Genomic DNA, 20,546 nt, shown 5'->3' on the forward strand with positions numbered 1-20,546 from the left:
GCCTATGAAGAATGCTACAACAGACTAAAAGTTAGCCCAGGATAAACACATGGGCTGTGTCTAGACTGGAAAGATTTTCCGCAAAAGCAGCTGCTTTTGTGGAAAAACTTGCCAGCTATCTACACTGGCCGCTTGAATTTCCACAAGAACACTGACTTCCTACTGTCTGAAATCAGTGCTTCTTGCAGAAATACTATGCTGCTCCTGTTCAGGCAAAAGTCCTTTTGCTCAAAGCTTTTGTGCAAAAGGGCCAGTGAAAATGGCCCTCTGGGCTTTTTTGTGGAAAAGCATGTCTATATTGGCACGGAAGCTTTTCCGCAAAAAGTGCTTTTGCGGAAAAGCGTCCGTATCAATCTAGACGCTCTTTTCCGCAAATGTTTTTAATGGAAAACTTTTCCGTTAAAAGCATTTGCGGAAAATCATGCCAGTCTAGACGTAGCCATGAAGTTTATGCTATAACACCTTCACTTGAACCACTTAAAATCCTGAAATGGAAGTCTTTGGAGGCCAGTGGCAAGCACGTTCTCGTATTGAAGGTGGTGACTACCATTTTTTTTTAAACTAGAAAATATATATTTTTACTTCTGGAGAGCAGGATTTAAATTTGGATCATAGCCAAAAATGAATATGCTAGGACCAATGCAGGTTATTTCAGGGGAGAAAGCACCACACATTACCTAGCCCAGGGCTTGGCAAGATGCATCCCGGAGGCCAGATCCAGTGAGCTTAACACTTTGATCTGGCCTGAGGACTGCATCTGGTTGCTTTCTATTTATCTCCTGCTACCTGTGCCACCGAATTTCCAGGTGGTAGGATCCTATTTCAATGGCTCACCGGTTGCGGCACGGTCCAGAGTGGTGAGCCCTTTAAAAAGATGGAACCCCAGGCAGGTGCCAAACAATGCAGTAGTGTCAGAGCCACAAGCCCTTTGCTGTGTTTTTAATTCAGGGGTGGGCAAAAGCCTCTCAGAGGGCCAGACGTGGCCCGCCTAGGGCTTTGATCTGGCCCACGAGGCAGTTTCAGGCCCCACCCCCTACCTCATTGTCTCCGAGCAGGAGAGGGGCAAGAGACCTTTAAACTGCTTCTATTTAAAGGGCTCATGTCTTCCCCAGACTTGGCTAGCAGGGGAGGGGAAAGAGCAAGCCCTTTAAATAGAAACAGTTGAAAGGGCTGGCTTCTCTGGCTCCCTAGCAACATGCTGCTGGGAGCCCTCTCAGCTGTAATCTATTTCAAGTGCTCTCTTGTTCCTTGGGGCTGCTAAGCAATGTGTTGCCTAGCAGCCGCCGGGAAGGCTCAAGCCCTTTAAATAGAAACAGTGGAAAGGACACAGAGGCATGGGAAGCTGTGAGCCCTTTCAACTGTTTCAGTTTAAAGGGTTGGTCCCTTCCCTGCGCCTGTCAGGCAACATTTTACCTAGCAGCTGTGGGGAACAGTTATTTAAAGGTCTCTCCTGTTCCCCGGGGTTGCTAGGCAAGCAACAAACCTTTTAAATAGAAGCATTAAAAGGGCTTGAGTCTCTGACTCCCTAGCAACCGCATTAGAGGCTGAGGTTTCTATTTAAAGGGCTGGCACCTTTCCAGCACCTGTCAGGCAATGCTTGCCTAGCAGCATGGGGAACACAAGAGCCCTTTAAATAGAAACAGCAGAAAGGGCTTGCAGCTCCCCGCACCTCTACTGCACTGCCGGAGACACAGGATCCCTTTGAATGCCCAATAACCAATCAATTTCTTTATAACTGGTTTTGATAAAAATATTTAGATGCCATTTTTAGAGTCAAGTGGGGGAATCTTTTGTAACCCATAAAACCTAACAGAATATACTTAGTGTGGGTGGGAGGAAAAACAGGGACTGTGATACTAATTCATGGAATTGTAGATCTAGAAGGGGCCTCAAAGTCTTTTAGTTTAGTCCCCTATACTCATGGCAGGACTAAGTATTAATTTTCAGTGCCCTATGTTTAGTGTTAATGTTGTAGTTATTACAAATGTTAAAAGTGTTCTCAAAATGTTAGTGTTATTGCAAATTTTACAAGTATTGCCTTCTATGATCTTTGGATAATGTTGTATGCAGTTTATTATTATTACATTTTAATTACTTCGTTGTGTAAAAAACATTGGCATCTTTTCACAGCACATGACCCACCTCTGTTGCCCGAGGCCCTGCCCTTCCTCCCAAAGCCCGCAGATACTTCTGAAATTTGTGAACGGACCCCCTTTCAAAAATTATTGCCCACCCCTGTTTTAATTCAAAGCCTCCAGCCCCAGACAACTCTGGAAGGAGGCTAGTACCCAGCCCCGCCCCTTGTGCCTCAGGTCCCACCTCTTCTGGGATGGACCTGGCCACTTACCAAAATTAAGAGCCTCCCCCCCACAAAGTTATTGCCCCCTGACCTAGCAAAATTCAGTCAGTATAATTATCAACCTCTTCAGGAATACAAGAGAATGCTGCTGTGGAGATTATTTAAAAACCATGTATTGCTTTCAGTATCTCATCAAGCATCTAATTCAGCAGTTTCATCCAGAAAACTTTTTTAAAAAACAGTATTAAGTGCCTTTTAGATCTTCTCATAGATTCAAATCATAGAGAAGTGTTAGACATATCAGATGGAGTTGCAGATTACACAGTTCCACTGACTAGTGAGTCTATGCTAACAATTATGCTACTGCCTGCTTGCCATTCAAAGCCAGCAGCATACTCTGTTAGTTCAGATAGAGTAGTTTTAAAAATCATGAATCAGACAATCCGCTTCCTGTTGCAATGAATGCTGCCCTGGCCCAGAATTTTAAATGTTGCAAAGCCATCATTTTTATGAGGTTCACGGAAAAGGATTTAAAGAAAAAATAATAGACATTTACCGGGAACTGAAATAAAATGTCTAAAATAACTTACAACTCAAGGTGCTCAAAGTGATTCCCATGCATGGAAATGCAAATGGCCATCAATTTGTGCACTTGCAAGATGAAAATGAGATTAAGTTGGAAGTCTTATAAAGAATGCTTTTCTTATTTGTTGACACAAGTTTATAATGGCAGTATAATGGTTGAGCAGCCAGCTCTCTCAGATTCTCACACACCACAGAAGGTCAACTGGAATTTTAAGTGATAGGCAGGGACATCTGTTGTATATCAGGTCTATATTTTGACACAAACTGAATAGTTATATCCAGCACCCTGTACAGACACCTTTTCCATTTTAAAAATGAAAGCAATATAAATAGAAGAGTGCATTTAGCGAACTATATTTTCTTTTAAAGAACTGCCACTGACTTTCCCCATGTAAAAGTAAGTATGAAGGTCTGAAGCCAGTATGCAAATAAAAACATTAATACAATTCAATGTATAAAACGAAGATATTAGATAACTTCGAAAAACTGAAGACTGCTTAAAGTTTCATGAAGAGGACGCCTTAGCCCACAACCAACAAAATAAACCAAAACCTCTATAATCTTCAGCTCTCTTGTCCATGAAAATTGGGAGTGGAGGGGAAAAAGGTTAAAAGGCAAGACGGGGAGTCAAGTGACCCATTCACAAATCCATTTCTCAAACTGAAGGGATTCTAGCTTAAGTGCCTCTGTGGATCATGGCAGAGACTCTCAGCTAAACAATTCCCAAACAATTTCAAGCTTTATAGGTCAATGCTGATGTCTTGAATTCTAGCTGGACAGCTCTTTCCAAAAAGCACAGATCTGATAGAATTACTACAATGTGCTCCTGATATGACATTGCTTAATAAAAGCTGTTGATTTTCAGTTTCCATCTGATCTCAGTATGTAGCACCATACAGAGCATATTAAGATAATGTTAGTAACTTTTCACAGAGGTATGACATTTACATGGTACAAACATACAGTGATCGGATATGAATCACAAAACCAAGGTCCCTATTTACTGCAGTTACAGAATGTGATGTCCTAGCTTATTGTGAAGCCACTAACGTTTTTAGATGAGCTGCATGACTTCCATAAAGAAATGCACAAAAATAAACTTGCAACTCTCAAAGCTAAGAACTGTTTTATGATGGGAAATGATGGAGTTGGGCAACTTCCGTTAATTCCGCACCTTACATTTATAGTGATTAGCGGGGATCAAGTCTCATATCAGCCAATTAACTAAATACAGTTAACAGCCTGCGTCAGCTACTTAAGCTCATCAGTTAATTAAAAATTGGCAAAAGCCTGAATTAGGGTTTTTACCTGACAAATTCACTATGCAGTATCTTTATTTCATTTCATACCTGCCTTACAGGAAACTGAAAAACAATTGTTCAGTTGAAAGTAAGTGTGCTTATTTCTCTCTTCTCTTGTTGCTTACGAGGGATATGACTGAAATTCAGTGTTTCCAAGCAATAACAGAATTCTCTCCTCAATTTGCAAGACAATATTTAATAATGTAATTACGACTTCATGCTCAGTTAAATCATTAATAGAAATAATTTGTGCACGCTTCTAGGTTAATTCCTTGATATTGTTATGCCAATGTCTTGCTCAAACCTACTCCTCTCATTTTTCTTAACACTATGCCCCTATAATTTCTGAAAAAAAATCTGTCACTGACATCAACACAGCAGCTGTGTGTGCATGCAACTATGTTGATCATTGTGGCTGCAAAAAAATGCTGCATATACTGACAAGAAAACATATTCCTGTCTCACCAAGTGCCAAAGTTCTGTGAAATCATCCATCACTCCTCTCCCAAAAGGTGGGCAGCAGAGTCTCTCCAATTTTACCTAGCAAGAAAGGCCCTGTAATATAGAGCCTTGGCACAACAGTGTATTAGGGATAGAAGCACTGACTTTGAGTTAGCATTTAGCATCTTAAATTGATAACAGATTATGGTACTATAGCATCATTCAACGTCCCACTCAGGATTAAGGATGTTAAATTTAATTAACTAATCAAATAGCCGATGGGATTTCCATCGACTATTCGATTACTCTATAAAGACTCCTCTGCCTTTGAACTATAGCAAGAACCCTGTTGGGCTCTTGCTACAGATCAAAAGCAGAAGCCCCACAGGGAGCATGGGGTCAGGGTGAACTGGCCTCCCACGCCCTGTGGCACCTGAGCCTTTGAAATGTACCAGAGCCGAGGCTCAGGCACATTTCAAAAGGAAGCCCTGCAGGGAGTGTGGGGCTAGCGAGAACTCCCCCACTGCCCTCATACTCCCTGCAGGGCTTCTGCTTTTGAAATGTACTAAAGCCCTGCTGGGGTTCTTGTACATTACAAAAGCAGAATTGCAGCAGAAGCAGAGACTGACTCAGCCCCCGCTTGCGCCATTTCCCGCTGTGCCGCTATCACCCCAGCCCTCCACGGAGACTGTGCTGGAGGGAACCGGCTTTTAAGCTGACAGAGGCAGCAAGGCGGGAAGAGGGGGGGGGAGAGCGACTAGTTACATCACTAGTCGACTATCTGATAAGCTTATGCTTATTGGATAATAAGGTGATCAGAGAGGGTGTGCAGCCCCTACTGGATGAAGGAGGTAACCTAGTGACAGATGATATGGGGAAAGCTGAAGTACTCAATGCTTTCTTTGACTCTGTATTCACGGACAAGGTGGGCTCCGGGACTAATGTGCTAAGTGACGCAAGATGGGATGAAGATGGACAGCCCTTGGTGGGTAAAAAACAGGTTAGGAACTATTTAGAAAAGCTAAACGTACACAAATCCATGGGTCTGGACTTAGTGCATCCGAGGGTACTGAGGCAGTTGGCAAATGTCATTGAGAAGCCTTTGGCCATTATCTTTGAAAAGTCGTGGAGATTTGGAGAAATCCCGGATGCTTGGAAAAAGGCAAATGTAGTGCCCATCTTCAAAAAAGGGAAGAAGGACGATCCAGGGAAGTATAGGCAGGTCAGTCTTACCTCGGTTTCTGGAAAAATCATGGAAGGGATCCTTAAGGAATCCATTTTGAGGCACTTGGAAGAGAGGAAAGTGATTACGAATAGTCAGCATGGCTTTACAAAGGGAAAATCGTGCCTGACCAATCTGATTAGCTTCTATGATGAGGTAACTGGCTCTGTGGACATGGGAAAGTCAGTGGATGTGATATACCTTGACTTTAGCAAGGCTTTTGATATGGTCTCCCATAATATTCTTGCCAGCAAGTTAAGGGAATGTGGATTGGGTAAAATGAACAGTAAGATGGATAGAAAGATGGGCTAGAAGGCTGGGCCCAGCAGGTACTGATCAATGGCTCGATGTCAGGATGGGGGTTGGTTTCTAGCGGAGTGCCCCAAGATTCAGTTCTAGGACCGGTTTTGTTCAATATCTTTATTAATGTCCTCGATGAGGGGATGGATTGCACCCTCAGCAAGTTTGCGGATGACACTAAGCTAGGGGGAGAGGTAGATACACCTGAAGGCAGAGACAGGGTCCAGAGTGACTTAGACAAATTGGAGGATTGGGCCACAAGAAATCTGATGAGGTTCAACAAGGACATGTGCATAGTTCTGCACTTGAGACAGAAGAATCCCAAACATAGTTACAAGCTGGGGACCAACCAGTTAAGTAGTAGTTCTGCAGAAAAGGACCTGGGGGTTACAGTGGATGAGAAGCTGGATATGAGTCAATAGTGTGCCCTTGTAGCCCAGAAGGCCAATGGCATATTAGGTTGCATTAAGAGGACCATTGCCAGCAGATCCAGAGATGTCATTATTCCCCTTTATTCGGCTCTGGTGAAGCCACATCTGGAGTATTGTGTCTAGTTCTGGGTCCCCCACTACAAAAAGGATGTGGACGCATTGGAGAGGGTCCAGCGGAGGGCAACCATAATGATTAGGGGGCTGGAGCATATGACTTATGAGAGGCTGAGGGAGTTGGGTCTGTTTAGTCTGCAGAAGCGAAGAGTGAGGGGGGATTTGATAGCAGCCTTCAACTTCTTGAAGGGAGGTTCCAAAGAGGATGGAGAGAGGCTGTTTTCAGTAGTTACAGATGGCAGAACAAGAAGCAATGATCTCAAGTTGTGGTGGGAGAGGTCCAGGTTGGATATTAGGAAAAACTATTTCACTAGGAGGGTAGTGAAGTACTGGAATGGGTTACCTAGGGAAGTTGTGGAGTCTCCATCCCTAGAGGTATTTTAGTCTAGGCTTGACAAAGCCTTGGCCAGGTTGATTTAGTTGGGATTGGTCCTGCCTAGAGCAGGGGGCTGGACTTGATGACCTTCTGAGGTCTCTTCCAGCTCTATGGTTCTATGATTCTATGAATAGTTAACTAGTCGCTTACATCCCTACTCAGGACTGGAAACCTAGGTGTTTATCATCCTGGAGCCTATCTTGTATGAGCATTTTTCTTCCCTATAATATTGAACACGACCTTTTTGACATTCTTTTCCTGGGGAAAGTGGAACTTAAACTCAGAGTTATATTTCTTATTGTTTTAAAATTACTGTATAGGACAAAAGTCATTTTAAAAAGCAAGTTGTAGTTGTCACGCTAATCGGTGTAAATATAGGAATTCAATAGCTTCACTGCTGTGTCTCCAAGTAGTTCAGATAGCAAGATATAAAAAGAACATTTATTACTTTAATTTAGCATTCCCAAATGGTAGTGCTCACAAATGAAACTGCTACAAGGCTGATCTCCATAATAAAATTGTGGCTTAAATCAACAATGAGGTATGGAAAGAGAAGTGAGACAGGTCAGCAGTTTGCTTAATTTTCCTTGCCAAATGCTTTTGAAGTAGATAGCCAACTAGTACATCTGGAACTTAGTACTTGGGTATGAACATATTTGGCCATGGAAGTGTCAAGCTGACCAACACCATCCTCCCACAACCACGTTCACGGAGAGAAAAACCAAGATAACAGCAAACTAGTTTAAACTGTTTTTTGGTAAAAATAAACTCCCACCTGCTGTTCTGGCCAGTTACTCTGTAATAAAATCTGATCTCTAACAGCAGAGTAACCTCAGTAACTGAAGTGTTCCAGGTGTGGGTGAGAGGGTAGAGAGGAATGAAGAGGTCAGCTGCCAATACTCTCAGTCACCTCAATGTGGTATGAACCATCTGTAGTCTACATGGTATCAAATTTCAAATAACTTCTGCTGCTGGTGTGTTTTGCTATTAATGTGTAGGATGATAGAGGATACTTTAGGGAGGCCTATTTAAGTTCTGGTAGAACTCCACAGCTTCCATGAGTTAAAAGACCAGCCTATTTTCAGTTTGACCGACCTGTAGAATGCAAGCTTCGCTCATCAAAATAATGCCGAAGTTAGCCCATGAAAACCAGTTACTAGAACCTGATAGGAGATAAGCTGGGTTACAATAATTGCAATGGGTAGTAAGATTTGAAAGATTACAAGAGAGTCAAAGAAAAACTGACGACAGGGATATAATGATCAGCAGACAGCCCTATTCTAACTGAACACTGATGACTATGAAACACTAAGAAAAATCAAACTGACAGAGTATGTTAAATTGAGAACCGTCACACTGTGAGGGCTTCTGACAGGACAGAGATTATACCTTGCTACAATAAAAGGAAAGTGCTAAGGAAGGCAGCGTTCCCTGTAAGGTACGCGCCCATATAGGCACAAGAATTTCAGTCCTGCCTACCCCCTCAGTATAGCCGCACAGCTGCAGCCCCAGCTGCTCCTAGGGGCGGGGCTGCATGGCAGGTGGTTGCCCTGTGCGGCCTGTGTAGCAGCTGCCAGAGCTAGAGCCTGGGACATGGTACTAAATATAGTACCATGGTCCCAGCTCCAGTCCCAGCACACGGGCAGGCACGGCCACGGCTGCATGGTGGCTGTTGGTGTTGGGACTACAGTACCAAAAACAGCACCATGGCCCAGCTCCAGCAACGGCAGACGGGGCAGCTGCCCACCACGCGGCCCAGCCCTGGGAGCAACTGAAGCTGTGGCTGCTGGGGCTGGGACTGTGGTACCAAAAATAGCACTGCTGCCCCGGCTCAAGCCCCAGCACATGGGGATTGCTGTCCTATGCGCTAGGACTGAAGCCGGGGCCACGGTGCTATTTATAGTACCACGGTCCTGGTCCTGGCTACCACACAGTCCCGGCCCCAGCTGCTCCCAGGGTGGGGCTGCACGACGGGCAGTTGCCCCATGTGCCAGGACTGGAGCAGGCCATGGTACTATTTTTAGGGGCTGGGCTGGGGCTGCATGGCGAGCGGTTGCACACATCCAAACAAGCACACATGACCTCAATATTGGTGCACAAGACAAAACTCACTCTGCTCATGGATGGAAAATCTTAGAGGGAATACTAAAGGAAGGACAAATTGAAATTTCTTCTACAACATGTTATGGAGGCTACCTACCAGATAAGGCCAGACCCATGAGGTATGCTACTGTGATATTCAGTATGTTCTCTTTTGACTATACGCTACACAGCCAGGATGACAATCACTAATTGTCTATCATCTAATTTCCACAGATCATGGAATATGGAGAGCTTAAAACAACAGCAAAATGCACGAGAGTTCAGTTTTCAAGATTAAAATACCATCTCATATTTTGAAATACCATTTCATATTTGTAACTTGAAATGACAGTGAAGTTAGGCACAGAATGAGCATCATGTTGTACAGAGTACTCACTGGATACAAGGCTGATTTGTAGGGCTCTACCTTTTTATGCTTCACAGAACAAAAAGACATTTTTGACCCTAAGAACTATACTATCTACAGTCAGAGATAGTTATTAACTGGAGACACAAGAAATCCATAGATTAGTCTCAAAATATAAATATACTTTTTCCATAGAGTGCACAAAAACAAGAATAAGTGTTTAAATAAGTGTTCTTAAAGCCAAAGCACCTTTCAATATTTATCTTTTACCCTAGATTACCTGCTGTTTTCATTAATCTGGGCTAGTTTAGTATTCCTCTGATGACTAAAGAGTAGAAAACATTCAGCTGATTTCTGAGTCACTCTATGAGAAAGCATTTTCTTTCTCATAAGATTCGTGGAATACAGATTCACTGGGATAAGGCACCAAAAAATTTACTTGCTTTGATAGATTCACAGAATACATCCAGAGATATTTCTTTAGAATTACTGTTACAAGAAAAATAACCTTATACAAAGAAGAAAGTAAGGATGTTAAATTGCAGTTATCTGGCTAATCGTATAGTGGACACAATTTGTATTGACTACACAGTTAGTTGATAGGACTTCCCTGCAGAGCCACAACGGGGGTATCGCTAGGAGCCAGCTTGTGCTGGGATTGAGCAGTCCCGGCTCGTGCCAACTCTGGGAGCCACCAGCACAGCGGCTCTGTATGTTAAATGTTTAAATGCCGAGGGTGCAGTGTCCCGGACCAGCGCAAGTCACAATTGCTTGGTCCCGGTTCGCGCTGAGTCCAGCAGCCACTGTTTGCGGCAGCCAGCCCTGTTCACCGCAAACAGGGGCTGGTTAGCGGGCTGTGCCCACGAAAGCTCGTGATACCATCTACATGTTTTTTAGTCTTGAAGGTGCTGCAGGACTATTCATTGTTTTTTAAGTTTTAAGAAGGAGCAAGTAACCAGGAAGGTTTGGGTATTCGTAGAATTATGTCCATTAGGGCATAAGCTTTCACAAGATACAACTTACCTTCTCAAATGTTGAAGAAAAAAGAAAGGGATACATATAAGGAAGTGAGTTATATCTCACAAAAGCTTATGTCCGAATACATTTGTTAGTCTTTAAAGTGTCACTGATTCGTCATTTTTGCTGAAAGACTAACACGGATACCCCTCTGAAACAGAATTATTGAAGACTGGGGTTGGAAAAGACCTCAGGAAGCCCTCTAGTCAAACCCCCTGCTCCAAATAGGACCAACCCCAAATAAATCATCCAGCCAGGGCTTTGTCAAGCCTGGCTTTAAAAATCGTTAAGAATGGAGATTCCGCCACCTCCCTAGGTAATCCATTCCATTCACTACCCTCCTAGTGAAGAAGTTTTTCCTAACATCCAACCTACACCTCCACTGCAACTTGAGACCACCGCACCTCATTCTGTCATTTGTCACTATTGAGAACAGCCTAGCCCATCCTCTTTGGAACCCCTTGCTTTAGGTCATTAAAGACTGCTATCAAATCCCCCCTCATTCTTCTCTTCTGCCAACTAAATAAGCCAAGTTGCCTCAGCCTCTTCTCATAAGTCATGTGCTCCAGCCTCCTAATCAGTATTGTTTCCCTCCACTTGACTCTCCAATTTTTCACATCCTTCCTATAGGAGGTGAGGAGAGGGTCCAAAACTGGATGCAGTACTCCAGAGGTGGCCTCACCAGTGCCAAATAGAGGGGATAATCACTTTCCTCAATTAGAATCAGTCCTTATAGTTACTAAATAACTGTTCAGAAAGAATAAAAAAGGAAAACTGCCAAATGGAAAAAATTCCTGGCATTTAAGAGACACACATCTGGAATAGCAGGAGTTGATCCAAACAACTTAAGCTTCTAATCCAAGTTATCGCTCCAAGTAAGCAACTGAATGTATAGTGAGACCACAGAGATTATGTTTAGAAGAGCTAGTTTTACCAATATATAAAATTAAAGCTTGATTGATAAAGTGAGCACACATGGTACTGCATCAGCAGTTCAGGACTGAGTCATTTAGTTTGATTTTTAACATAGTCAAAGCAATAAGCTGGTTTTAAATATAATGGTACAGGTTGAACCTCTCTAGTCCGCACCCTGGGGATCTGACCAATGTCAAAACAGAGAATTTGGTAAATCATGGGTGGTCAATATTGTCTAGCACAGCCATAACAAACCTGCAGCTCTTGCCTCCTAAAAGCGTGGCTTGCGACGCAGCTCCTGCACGTTCCCCCCACCCCCATGGTCCCCGCCAGCTCCCCCTGGCTTCCTTGTGCTTATCGAGTTGGAGCGAAGGGGTTTTAAAAATGGCACTCAAGATGGCAGCCGTCTTAAAGGGGCAGCCCCCTTTTCAAAAATTTTTTTTGTATTTTTTGTTTTTGCTCGACAAGTCTGTTCTGGGTAGCTTTTTGGCTTTTTTTTTTTTTTGAGCTTGACAATTCTGGTGCAGCTCTTCACATTTTTTCCACCGCTGTTTTGGCTCTCTTTGTTAAATGGGTTGGCCACCCCTGTTCTAGCAGTATTACAAGCACTTCCACTGCTTACTGGGCTCTTAGAACATATTTAGGGCTAAATAGAGCTAAACAGCACAGAGCAGTGAGAGCTAGGACTGGTAGATGTAAACAACTTTATGGGACCATAGAAAACTTGGCCACACCCATGAAAAGTGGACATCCAGCTAACTAAAATCACACTGAATCACAGATGTTGCTGAACCAGAGATTGCCAGACTAGAGATTTTCAACTGGTAACTAGCCATACAATTAACCTTAAAAATGCCAAAGAGAAATACAGCTACACAATACTTTGTTCCAAAGTTAAATTTTGCTTTGCCCATAATAAATTAAAGATATATGTCCCATCCGAAAGGAAGATCCAAGTGGCCTAATTTCCGAAATAACTTCCATGAGTGTCTGCCTGAGCAGATCCCAGGGCAAAATTGAGTTGTAATTCTTGGGGACTAACATCAGCATACTGCTTCAATATCATAGCAATAAATGCCAAATTAAAAATTAAGATAGTTCCCAGCTGATTTTTTTAAAACCTTCTCTCCCTTTTCAAGTAGTATGGGAGTTGAGATTTTCAGATCCTGAGCATGATAGTAATTGTGTTCATTTTTTATTAGCCTGTAATGTGAATCAATCTTCTTGTGGAATTGGAAACTTTAGTCAAACTGTGTTCCAGACGCCCTGTTCAGGATCCTCCTTATTTGGGAAGAGTCTGTGAAAATCTACATATAGATGTTTATGCAAGGCATAGCATCTTGTTTAATTATAAACTGTTTAACATGTTTCCAAATGGCTCTAATTGTGTTCCTCATTTGCTAGTGTCAAACAAACAAGAGAAGATAGAACAGAAAGGTAAAAAAAATACAAGCAAGATAAATAGCATGACTTGAGACCATAATTTTCATGGTAAAGGAATGTTTATAAAGAAAATAATAATTATATAAATTCTTAAAGGGTGAGAAATGTAATTGATGATGGAAAGATGCTGGAGGTCTGCAGAAGACTATGTTAATGAAATGATAGAGGTATATAAAATCATGAGTGGTATGGAGAGGGCCGATAAAGAAAAGTTATTTATTAGTTCCCTAAATAGAAGAACTAGAGGACACCAAATGAAATTAATGGGGAGCAGGTTTAAAACTAATAAAAGAAAGTTCTTCGTCACACAGCGTGTAGTCAACCTGTGGAACTCCTTGCCAGAGGAGGCTGTGAAGGCTAGGACTATAATAGAGTTTAAAGAGAAGCTAGATAATTTCATGGAGGTTAGGTCCATAAAAGGCTATTAGCCAGGGGATAAAATGGTGTCCTTGGCCTCATGTCTGTCAGAGGCTGGAGAGGAATGGCAAGAGACAAATCGCTTGATCATTGTCTTCGGTCCACCCTCTCTGGGGCATCTGGTGCTGGCCACTGTCGGTAGATAGGATACTGGGCTAGATGGACCTTTGGTCTGACCCAGTACGGCCGTTCTTATGTTCTTATGTAAAGACTAATTCAGCATGGAAATTTAGAAGAAGTTTCTAGCAGGAAGAACAATCAGAAGTGACCGTTTACTTGATTAGACAAACTCAAGAGTGTTGAAGTCAAGATCAGATCAACTGGTGAAATTTCTAAGCTGTTGAAGTAGATAACACAGAAGGTTCCCCTTCCAATGCTAATATATGATTATTTGCAAAACTGTTTCAAACTTGAAGGTTTTACACAAGCCTGATTATGGTACAGTTCTCAGTTTTGAAATGGTGACCACTTAAAAATGTTAAGTCAAAACAAGATTTTTCCCATATCAATTTTCAAATGATGCAAATAGTCACAGCAAGCAAAGAAATTAACAAGGGCTTTATTATATTTTTCAGTTCCAGGGTAACTGGAATCTTTTCCCACCTCACTATAACACACAGATTCTGATACAAATGCAAAGTATTAACTCCTACCGGGAGTTTCCCAATGCACCCGTGTCTAAAAAATGAAATCAATAATAAATATTAATGCAGGTCACCTTAATTTGTGCCATTTAGAAGTGTTCTATTTTCCAAGTATCTATTGATGTAAAAAAAAAGTTCTGTACACTCATATTCTAAAGTCTGGGGGCTAGATCCATCTCCTGAGGCTTGGGGCTCCTCCCAGCAATGGGGAGCCTATGCTGGTGCTCCAATCCCATGACTCCCCTTCTCCCACAGGGCTGGATCACCAGTCCTGGCAACCCACTGTGAGAGGGAGGAGCCCCGAGCCTCATGGGCCAGAGTTGGACAAGTCAGAGCCGGATTCAATGCATGGGCTCTGCCTGGCAAGGGAGGAAGTGGCTCCACGTGCTGCCACTCCCCCTCTCATCACCTGGCACAGAAAAGTGCTGCCTGAAAGCTTTTCCCAACAAAATCTACTAGCCTGGGCCCTCCTAGGCTCTGCTGAGTGAGGGAAATGTGGGGGAGCGTCTTTATGCTTCTCAGTCAGGGACCTTGTCAATGAGGTGGGTCTTTTTCTTTTTTGCCTCTCACTTTAGTGTGGCTCCTGGCATTTTCCTGTGGGTCAGCAGCTCCCGACCCAAAAAAGGTTCCCTTTCCCTGATCTAAAGTATATTCAGAGACATGTTCCATGGAGTAAGCAATCTGATTCTGCCTATTCAGCTCTCTCAGAAGACTGAGCCAAAGGAAATGTCAGGTAAATAAAAATGAGTCCTGTGGCACCTTAGAGACATCTTACAGATTTATCAGAGCATAAGCTTTCATGGGTAAAACCCACCTCATCAAATGAATTGGAGTAGAGTGTACAGAGGCATGAGTATATACAAGGACAACAAAAAGAAGAGGGTTCTTGTGTAAATGAGGCTGATCAGGTCAGGTGGAAGTGGCCCATTCACAGCAACTGATGTGGAAATGTGGGTATCCAGAGAGAGGAAATGGCCTAACATGTTAATGCATTACCTTTCCTGATGTCTGATTTGTGTCCATTTATCCTTTGGTGTACAGAATGTCTGGTTTGGCCAATATACATGTTAAAGGGGCATTGTTGTCACTTGATGGCATATATCACATTGTGGCTTATGTGATTAGGTCCTGTAATGGAGACTCTTGTATAAATATATGAACAGAGTTGGCAACAGGCTTTGTTGCAGGGTTATGCTCCTGGTTAAGTTTTTCTTTGGTGTGTTGTGTAGCTGCTGGTATTTGCTTCAGGTTGGAGGGCTGTCTGTAGATGAAGACTGGCCTGTCTCCCAAGGCCTATGAAAGTGAGGGATCATTTTCTAGGATAGTTTGTAGATCGCCAACAATATGCTGGAGGGGTTTTAGCTGAGGGCTGTAAGTGATAACCAGTGGTATTCTGTTATCGTGTTAGGCCTGTCCTAAAGCAGGTGGCTTCTGGGTACTTGTCTGGCTCTCTCAATTTGTTTCTTACCTCTCCAGGTGAGTATTTACATTTTAAGAACACTTGATAGAGATCTTGTAGGTGTTTGTCTCTGGCCTGGTCTAGACTAGGGCTACGTCTAGACTGGCATGATTTTCCGCAAATGCTTTTAACGGAAAAGTTTTCCGTTGAAAGCATTTGTGGAAAAGAGCATCTAGATTGGCACAGACAGTTTTCCGCAAAAGCACTTTTTGCGGAAAAGCATCCATGTCAATCTAGACGCGCTTTTCCGGAAAAAAAGCCCCAATCGCCATTTTCGCAATCAGGGCTTTTTTGCACAAAACAAATCTGAGCTGTCTACAGTGGCCCTTTTGCACAAAAGGACTTTTGCCCAAACGGGAGCAGCATAGTATTTCCACAAGAAGCACTGATTTCAGATAGTAGGAAGTCAGTGTTCTTGCAGAAATTCAAGCGGCCAGCGTAGACAGCTGGCAAGTTTTTCCGCAAAAGCAGCTGCTTTTGCGGAAAAACTTGCCAGTATAGACACAGCCTAGGAGTTTACAACCAGGGTAGCCTCTTAAGATCAATTTTCTTCAAGTTCACACTATCAAGGCTGTTCCGTCGACTTTAAGGGCCACTGAAGTAAATTTCAGAGCTCCTGCTTTCCACAAGGAGTAATGCAAAATTTGGCCTGGCATTGTCAAATTCACAGTAGTGTAGACCCAACATAGAGAAACTTGAGGTTTTTGGCCTCTGGGAGGCATCCCACAGTGCCCCACTCTGACTACTCTGGCCAGAACTTGCACTTCTACTGTTCTCTAGCTGAACAGGAAAAGCCCCAGGAAAGTTTGAAATTAATTTCCCGTGTGACCAGTGTGGCAAGCACACCTCAGAGCAGGCCATGACTTCCAGGAATTCAAGTTCTGTGGGTGCCAGTTCCCAGGGGTGCAGAAGACAATCAGCAGGGAGTGTGCAGCTCTTGGACCTCATCGAGGCACAAGGAGAGGAATCAAACCTCTCTGAGCTCTGAAACAGCAAAAGACATGCTGATATCTACGCTAAGATTGCACAGTGGCTGGTGGACAAACAATACTCCAGGGACTCCCAGCAGCGCAGAGTTAAAATAAAGGAGCTAAGGCAATCCTACCACAAGACAAAGGAGGCAAATGGATGGCTTGGTAAATGGCTGCAAATATACTGCTTCTACAAGCAGCTGTATGTGCTCCTGGGGGGATCCAACCTGCTTCCCAAACCAGACCATGGAGTCTGCTCAGGACACTTTGAGCAGCAGTGTGGACGACAGCATGAGGGTGGATGGGGAGGAGGACAAGGAGGATGGCCAACCAGCAAGCAGTGATCCAATAACTCTTCATCACTTTGCAGCTAATCCCCTCCTCCCAGGACATCTCTCAGTTGGGCACTGTTCCCAGGGAGGACACTTCTGGTGACTTCACAATTTTTTTCTTGCTTCAAGCAGGCTAAGGCAATTGGGTGTGATGTGTGGTGTACTCTGTGCCTACACAGCACAGGGGACCAAGAACAGTCTGTGTCTGGAGATGGAGCAGGAATCCTCCCTGCCTATCTACCAGAAGCTCTCAGATAGGAACTCTTTGACCCTTCTCATAAGGTTTCTGGGGAGGCCTGCCTCATTCCATCCTCCACAGTAGGACACTTTTCCCCCCGCCAAGCCAGCAATAAGTGGTCTGACATCATTGCAGCACAAGGCCTAGGTTTCTGGCCACATTCAGTCATCATGAGCTCCCTATCACGCTGTGATTCGGAGAAAACTGATCTCTCACATGGCACCCTGGATGAAGGAGGAGGAGGAGAAGCTATTAGCTGCTGTCTCTGGTGCTACTACAGCTTCGGCCTCTGGCCCCACTCACCCTCCTGCCTTCCCGCCCACAGTATCTTGCAGGATGGGAAAGTAACACTCTCCCACAGGTCTGGCAGACAAAGAGGAGGAAAGCTGTGAAAGTCACCACCCTGCCCCTTGAACCCTGTCCCCCCTCCTGCCCGCATGATTGTGTCCTGGTAAGCCCCTTACCCGGGCCTGCCTCCAAACTGTGAGAGTCCAAATGTGCCCTTGGGAGCTCTTGTGTACCTGCTGTATAGGTGACTTTAAAGCATAACTTGGGCCTTGCACAGAACACATCTCCATTGTCTTTAGAGAGACCTTCGCTCTATGTTAACAAACTAGGTTTTAGGTTCCACAATGTATCTCCTGTAATGTGCGCCCTTGGAACTTTTCATTATAGCAGGACCAGCAGGCAGCTTGCTGCATACGCCCCTGGCTCCAGGAGTTGTCCATCTCACACAAATTCACAGGCAAAAACAGACAAGAAAAAACATGTTCAAGGAGCAAATGGAGTGGAGGAACACACTCTTGGAGGACATATGGGCAGAGCAGCCGGAGAGAAAAGCATGAAGAGAACTGGACGAGAAGAATCAGGAGAATACCTTGAAGCAACATGAGAATATCTTTTCATCCCTGACTGCTGTGATGGAGCATGTGCCAGACAGCCTGGAGAGGGATGCCTGTGCACAACTCTCCTCCCTCACCCAATTCCATAGCATCCACCCCTAGGTGCCCCAGGACAACAGGGATGGGGAGACTCAAGGGCAGTACACTCAACATCCAGGGCATCTGGAGGCAAAAGTTTGTCCTGGTGTTTCTGATTCTTTTGTTCCTGCTGTCTTCACATGAAAAACACATGATCTCTGAACAACACTCTCTTTATTGCTTATACTGCAGTGGTGGGTGAAGGATTGCAGACACACACACACTGACTGCAGGGACTTCTTGTTGACAGTAATGTGCACGACACTCAGATGGTCATTCATAAAACTTCTTTCAGAGCCTCTCTGATTTGCACTGCCCTGTGCTGTGCTCTCCTTATCACCCTGATGTCCGGTTGCTCAAAATCTCTGTCTCGGTTCTCGGTCTCAAGCCCCCTTCACACCACCAGATAGCTTACCCACATGCTCTCACAAATATTATGAAGCACACAGCAGACTGACACCACAAAGGGAATGCTACCGTATTTTCCGGCGTATAAGGCTACTGGGCGTATAAGATGACCCCCTAATTTTTTAGTTAAAAGATAGGGTTTCGTCTTATACCCCAGCGCCCCTCCGCCTCCCCGGCTTTGCTCCCGGTGTCCCTGGTCTGCTGGAGACGGTCCCCAGCAGACCAGAGGCACCGGGAGCAAAGCTGCAGCAGCGGCGGGGTCCCGCGCCTCTGAGGCTTTGCCAGAGCAAAGCCTCAGAAGCGCGGCGCCCCGCCACCGCTTCGGCTTTGCTCCCGGTGCCTCTGGTCTGCTGGGAACCGTCTCCAGCAGACCAGGGACACCGGGAGCAAAGCCTCTGAGGATGCCCCGGCAGCCTCTGAGGCTTTGCAAAGCCGCAAAGCCGTATACCTGGCGTATAAGACGACCCCCGATTTTGGGGGGATGTTTTTTAACATCAAAAGTCGTCTTATACGCCGGAAAATACGGTACATCTTCTGAGGTCCAACCTAGTGAGTAGACTCCTAAAACCTTCCCTTTAAATGCCCAAAAGCACATTCAACCACCTTTCTGCACTTGCTCAGCCTACAGTTGAATTGCTCCTTACTGGGGTTCAGGCTGCCTGTGTACAGCTTCATGAGCCATGGGAGCAGGGTTAGGCTGGGTTGCAAGGATCACTATTGGCATTTCCACCCCTCCGCTTCTAATTTTCCAATGTGGGGGAAAAGGTTCCATCCTGCATCTTTCTGAAGAGGCAGGAGTTCCTAAATATGCAAGTGTCATGCACCTGTCCCTACCACCCCACTTTGATATAGGGATGTTAGCAAGTAGATGGGTAGTCAAGTGGAATATTGACTACTTACTCCCGCCACCGTAGCTGTGAGGCAGCAAGGAGGGAGGAAACAGGAGTCAGTGCTGGGGGAGCCCTCTTAAAAGCCAGTTTTCCCAGCACCATCTCTGCAGTGCCGCCTGCCCCTTCCCCTCGCTGCCTCTATCAGAGGCAGCAGGGGGGAAATAGGGGAGGTTGCTGTGAAGCAGCTGCTGTCCGTGGTGGGCCAAGACTTGCCGTGTGAGGAGCCTGTTCTGGCAGAAGCCCCTGTTCGTGGTGGACAGGGCTGGCTGCCGCAAACAGGGGCTACTGGATTTAGCGCAAGCTGGGACTGAGTAGTATGGACTTGCACTGGTCCAGGACGCTGCGCCTCTACATTTTAAATGAAGTAAGAACCCAGCAGCTCTTACTACATTTAAAATGAAAAGTTGCAGCATGGGTGGCTCCAAGAGCTGGCACGAGCAAGTCCCTGGAGTTACGCCTGCTGTGACTCTTCAGAGTGGCCCTTATCGACCAATCATGTAGATACAAATTGTATCAACTACATGAGTAGCCAAATAACTGTAATTTAACATCCTTACTTTGATATTGGTGAAACGGCCCTTGTGATCCATCAGTGCCTGCAGCACCACTGAGAAATACCTATTGCAGTTCATGTACTCCTTGGCAAGGTTTCCATCCATCGCCCCTCTCCAGTTAGGGAACCCCACTGCAGTAAAGCCCTTCACTGTGGTATCCACGTTTCCCAGAATCACTACCCTCTATGGCAGAATGGAATCCATGTAGAATTCTGCTTCTTATAGTGCTGGTAGGAAGGATCCTATGGGTCAGTGCAATGTTCCATGATGTGTTGGAAATATTCCTTGAGTTGGAGAAAGTGAAAATAGGCACTCAGGTCACCACAGAACTGTATCTAAACTAACCCTTTATTCAGGAGTCATAAAATGGTGCTGTTCCATATTGTTTTAAGAGCTGTTTTTAGTATGAGAGCACTGTTCAGTCTTTGGAGTAGTATTGGTTTTCTGATGCACTGCTTTGATAGAGTTGTGGTAAACAGCAAGGGAGAGTACACATTGTCTTAATCGTCTAATCCATTCTGAAGCAGAATTAGTCATCCCTGGTTCAGCGCCTGTACCAGACCAACCACCTGACCACGGATGCCTCTACTGAAATCCTGGTGCAGTTTTGAAGGGACTGTGGCTTGCAATTCCCACTTACTGAAATCCAGGCTGGGGAGACAATCCAATGTGCAAGGTGCGTGCTGGTGGAATCTCTCAGGAAGCGGGTGGAAGAACTACAGAAGGCAGCAGCTAGGCCGAGGAGTACCTGAATCCATGA

At 44.6% G+C, this 20,546-nt stretch overlaps 1 protein-coding gene across 3 annotated transcripts in view; it reads right to left on the minus strand.

Moving 5' to 3' along the window:
* UBTD2 (ubiquitin domain containing 2) overlaps positions 1-20,546 on the minus strand; it is a 144,220-nt gene that overhangs the window by 78,558 nt on the left and 45,116 nt on the right. The window contains exon 2 of one of the 3 annotated variants that reach the window (XM_075900251.2): positions 20,427-20,534. The exons of 1 other annotated variant lie outside the window; for it this stretch is intronic. The gene's annotated coding sequence lies outside the window, so the exon portion shown is untranslated. One more of the 3 variants, XM_075900252.2, reaches the window with a different exon arrangement.

This window comes from Pelodiscus sinensis, chromosome 16, assembly GCF_052426305.1.
Source record: "Pelodiscus sinensis isolate ZL-2025 chromosome 16, ASM5242630v1, whole genome shotgun sequence".
Taxonomy (NCBI): domain Eukaryota; kingdom Metazoa; phylum Chordata; order Testudines; family Trionychidae; genus Pelodiscus; species Pelodiscus sinensis.